We start from the raw sequence: 6,000 nt of genomic DNA, 5'->3' as shown, positions 1-6,000 counted from the left end.
TTTAATATTATTTTCAAAGTGAAAGGGGCATAACTCTGCCAAAAATCATCGAACCATGACCAAATTCGAACTTGACCTGTATTTTCTCATGACATATCCATATGTCAAGTTTGAGTTGATTGTGTTGTACCGTTGGGAGATAATGAACGGAAACTGAAAATTTCATATTATTTTCAAAGTAAAAGGGGCATAACTCTGCCAAAAATCATCGAACCATAACCAAATTCGAACTTGACCTGTATTTTCTCATAACATATCCATATGTCAAGTTTGAGTTGAATGTGTCCAACCGTTCTTGAGATAATGAACGGAAACTGAAATTTCATATTATTTTCAAAGTAAAAGGGGCATAACTCTGCCAAAAATCATCATACCATGACCAAATTCGAACTTGACCTGTATTTTCTCATGACATATCCATATGTCAAATTTGAGTTGAATGTGCCCAACTGTTCTTAAGATAATGAACGGAAACTGATGATGACGGAATGACAGAATGACGGAAGGACGGAAGAACGGAAGGATGGAAGGACGGAAGGACGGAATGACGGAACAGGGTAACACTATATGCCCCGGCCATTACATGGCGGGGGCATAATAAATTATAAATTCCACCCACCCGCCCCAATTATTTCTTGAAACCTGGATGAGAGTCTAAAGATTAATTTTCTATGGCCTTAATGACAATTTATAGTTAATTAACTACTTTATACTAATTATGTATTTGAAATTTAATAATTTAGGATATGATGTATATTCATTTATTCTGTACATATTGTTTCAATGTTTGTTTATTCATCTTTTGTTCAAATTAACTTGTTTATTTCAATTATATATGTATTATGTGTAATGGTTTTAAATTCGGTTTTATTAGACAGTACAAACTAGTTGTCTCTTTTATTTACAGTCGCCAAACAATCAGTCCTTACCTATTCAAATAAATATCTAGAGAAATACAGCTAGATAATAATTGGTGGAGAATTCAAAAAGATCATCCTCAAATGATACCCTATCGTCTACGATCAGAAGCAATCACAGACACAAACATGGCGCAAGGTAATGATTTTTCATTGTTGTCTAAGTTTAACGTAGGCATGGAGCCGTTTTCATGGCTTGAAAGATGGGAAAGCTATATGAAATTAATTAAAAAACCTAAAGACGAAGAAAAACCTGAATTACTAAATCACATCAACACTATTCTCCCTAACACAAACACAACACCAAGGTTGAACAGAAATAGACGTTCTTTATTACCATTCATTGGAACAATAAGCAAAGATAAGCTACTTCTCAAGATGTTCAAAACGTAGCCAAGCATGTAAATACCTCGATTCAAGGAGCCAAGCCCTATCCACAAGTTTTGTCAACTACAATGCATAGTAGCAATTTAGTATTTTTTTTGCATATAAATGCAATTATTGTATATTATGTATATATTTGTTTTTCTTACATAGCCATGTTTATATTAGAAATATTGTTTTTTTTTCATATACGTTTTTGTTTTCAATTTTGTTTGTGAATATTGTTTCAATTAATTCAAAAACTAAAATATTTTTATTTTCAAAGAAGGTAAATATTTAATCTGATAATTGTCCATTGTATACCTGAAATTTGTTAAACAACAAAATAGGTCTTTTGACAGATTCTAACCCAGAAGATTCAGAGTACTACAATAAAGGTAGCTACCCCATGGGTTAGAACTTGTTAAACACTCATATCAATGGTCAGTTAAAACTACATTGATGTTTGTTTTATTGCCTTTTTATTAGAAGACAACAGGAAGTCTTTGTTTAGAAACCTGAATATAAACCAAGGCTCATCCAAAATCTGGCACAAAGGTTTTTGGAGAAAATAAAGTGTATATAAAATATATCTTTATTAGAGTCTTGTTTATATTCAGATATAAGTAAAGATAATATTTAGAGTACAACAACCCTTCAATTACCAACCAACCATAACAACAACTACAACGGCCCAAAGGACAGCCTGAAAGACTGGTGCGAGATAAATCGGGTAACGATTTAATGAGCAACCCAAGAAACCCAACACATTACACCATGCCTGCTCTTCGTTCAAGCTGACCGCCACCACCAATTTCAAGAACGGAAAGAAGATTCTGTGAGTGAAAAATATTCTACTTGTGTAAGCGACAACAATTCTTCTTTTACAAGTAATGATAGTTCTTCAATATACAGTTCTATTAATTCTTTTGAAAGTAGTGACTTTTTGAAAATGGCAAGAATTGAAATGCCAAGATTTAGCGAAGCACCAGGCAGCTATGCAGCAGACTGGCTACATAAATATGACAATTATTGTGAATTAATCAACTATAATAAAGACAAGAGCTGTCTGTAGGACAGCACGCTCGACTATTCTAAGTGCTTGATAGTAAAAGAGCCTTTATATTGTTTAATTTTTTAAGTTCACAAAAGGGCTAATTTTTTTTTATAAATTCATGTTATAGGCCTTAGAGAGAGTCTAATTATACAGTATTGGCTTGACTATTTGGAAGGTAATGTCACAAGGGTGTTTTATTGAGTATAATAATAGTAATTACCTATGAATACATAAATTTGACAGAAAAGGTACAAAGGCTTGTTATTAAGATGTTTTATCAAGTAAATCACTGCTTTATTATTATGAATGCATAAATTGTCCCAAAAAAAGGCACAAACCCTTCAGTAGTTATTGAGATAACAGCTTACAAGCAAAACTTTACCATGAATTTCTAAGTTGAAAAAGGGGAGAAAAATCAGCCTAAATGCAAGATAGAATTATGGATCTTTGTCAGTGACCCTAAATGCTTATATGAAGTTTTAAATTAATATCTTTAATAGTTATCGAGATATGTAAAACTTGCATGTAAACATTAACCAAGAGACTAAGTAGAAAAGGGGATATGAATCAGCCTTAATGCAAGACAGAGTTATGGAACTTGGTCAGTGACGAAGGGAGCGTACATACAATTATGACCCTCCAATTATGACCCTAAGTGCATGTGTAAAGTTTCAAGTAAATATCTTTGAAGACCTTTAACCAAAATTTCTAAGTTTCAAAGGGGCAAATAATTCTGCAAATATTGCAGGCAGAGTTATGCAATTTTGCAAACTGATGTACATTGTTACTATTAACAAGAGCTGTCGGTAGGACAGCAACGCTCGACTATTCTTAGTGCTTGATAGTAAAAAAAATGCTTGATAGAGTTACCTCCTCTTGTTTACAGGTTGGGGTCATGATGGTGAACAAGTGTGCAAAGTTTCAAAGCCATATGTCAATGGACTTTGAAAATATTTGAACTATTACAAAAACTTTAACGTAAATTCTAAGTCGAAAAAGGGGCATAATTCTGTCAAAATGCTTGATAGAGTTACCTCCTCCTGTATCCAGGTTGGGGTCATAATGGTGAACAAGTGTGCAAAGTTTCAAAGCCATATGTCAATGGACTTTGAAAATATTTGAACTATTACAAAAACTTTAACGTAAATTTTAAGTCGAAAAAGGGGCATAATTCTGTCAAAATGCTTGATAGAGTTACCTCCTCCTGTTTCCAGGTTGGGGTCATGATGGTGAACAAGTGTGCAAAGTTTCAAAGCCATATGTCAATGGGCTTTGAAAATATTTGAACTATTACAAAAACTTTAACGTAAATTCTAAGTCGAAAAAGGGGCATAATTCTGTCAAAATGCTTGATAGAGTTACCTCCTCCTGTTTACAGGTTGGGGTCATGATGGTGAACAAGTGTGCAAAGTTTTAAAGCCATATGTCAATGGACTTTGAAAATATTTGAACTATTACAAAAACTTTAACGTAAATTCTAAGTCAAAAAAGGGGCATAATTCTGTCAATATGCTTGATAGAGTTACCTCCTCCTGTTTACAGGTTGGGGTCATGATGGTGAACAAGTGTGCAAAGTTTCAAAGCCATATGTCAATGGACTTTGAAAATATTTGAACTATTACAAAAACTTTAACATAAATTCTAAGTCGAAAAAGGGGCATAATTCTGTCAAAATGCTTGATAGAGTTACCTCCTCCTGTTTCCAGGTTGGGGTCATGATGGTGAACAAGTGTGCAAAGTTTCAAAGCCATATGTCAATGGACTTTGAAAATATTTGAACTATTACAAAAACTTTAACATAAATTCTAAGTCAAAAAAGGGGCATAATTCTGTCAAAATGCTTGATAGAGTTACCTCCTCCTGTTTCCAGGTTGGGGTCATGATGGTGAACAAGTGTGCAAAGTTTCAAAGCCATATGTCAATGGACTTTGAAAATATTTGAACTATTACAAAAACTTTAACGTAAATTCTAAGTCGAAAAAGGGGCATAATTCTGTCAAAATGCTTGATAGAGTTACCTCGTCCTGTCTACAGGTTGGGGTCATGATGGTGAACACTTGTGCAAAGTTTCAAAGCCATATGTCTATGGACTTTGAAAATATTTGAACTATTACAAAAACTTTCACATAAGTGGTTACGCCGACGCCGACGCTCGGGTGACTGCAATAGCTCTACTTATTCTTATCGAATAGTCGAGCTAAAAAGTATTTTAAATTTCAATTGAATATCTCAAGCAATAATTGAGATATTTCACTTTACAAAAAAACTTTAACCAAAACTTTTAAGTTACAAAGGGGCATAATTCTGTCAATATTGTAGGCAGAGTTATCCAACTTGTCAATCTGATGTACCTTGTTACTATAAATAAGTATTGTAAATTTCAATTGAATATCTCAAGCAATAATTGAGATATTTGACTTTACAAAAAACTTTAACCAAAATTTCTAAGTTAAAAAGGGGCATAATTCTGTCAATATTGTAGGCAGAGTTATCCAACTTGTCAATCTGATGTACCTTGTTACTATAAATAAGTATTGTAAGTTTCAATTGAATATCTCAAGCAATAATTGAGATATTTGACTTTACAAAAAACTTTAACCAAAATTTCTAAGTTAAAAAGGGGCATAATTCTGTCAATATTGTAGGCAGAGTTATCCAACTTGTCAATCTGATGAACATTGTTACTATAAATAAGTATTGTAAGTTTCAATTGAATATCTCAAGTAATAATTGAGATATTTGACTTTACAAAAAACTTTAACCAACGCAGACGCCGACGCGAACGCTGACGCCGACGCCGGGGCGACTACAATAGCTCTCATATTCTTCGAATAGTCGAGCTAAAAAGGGCATAGCTTTTTATTTAGATATAAAGAAGTATAAAAAACTGAATTATTTTTAATATGAATTTAAGAATATTTAATTATCTTTCTTTTAAACTTTGCAAGAAAACAGAATTATTTTTGTTAAGAAGTTAAGCATATTTTATGATTTTTTCTAAAACTTTGCAAGTATTAAATAAGTTATTTTTGGTATGTAATAAGTGTTATTTTTACAAACATTACAATTTACCTATTAACCACTATTCTGTAAAAAGATTTCCCCTCAAACAATATTGTATTGTTCTCAAAATATTTAGCAACAGGTTCATACATTCATCAATTACTTTAATGTGAAAGACAAGTCAGTAATTGTCAACAGATTTATTGTGTAAGAAATATATGATATGTGTTATGTTTGCCTCAAACCACTTTTTCTATACTTCTGAAAGATACATTGTTGTAATTACAAGTAAAAGTGACATAAATCTAATAAATAATTCAAAGTATAAACTTGAGACTATTCATCAAGGTATTTGGCAGATATCACACTCCTGTATATAAGCTTGGACAGTACTCTGACAGTCACTTACTAAATTGACTGAGACAAAATAAATCTACCAGAGATCTAAATTATTGTCTACTTATTATTACAGGTATGTTATTTTCTGTTTGTTAAAATTTGTTATATTTTTCATTTCTTACTTTGTTGTAATTTTATTTCATATAAGGTTTAAATAGTAAACTGTTATATTTTTATGTTACATAGTAACAAACTGTAGTATTTTTTATTGTATATTAAAGGATATATTTGTTTTTCTAACATAGCCATGTTTATATTTAA

Source organism: Ruditapes philippinarum, unplaced genomic scaffold (genome assembly GCF_026571515.1).
Source record: "Ruditapes philippinarum isolate M1 unplaced genomic scaffold, ASM2657151v2 ctg148_1_1_1_1, whole genome shotgun sequence".
NCBI lineage: Eukaryota > Metazoa > Mollusca > Bivalvia > Venerida > Veneridae > Ruditapes > Ruditapes philippinarum.
The sequence above is the reverse complement of the archived record's forward strand: the minus strand, read 5'-3'. Positions refer to the sequence as shown.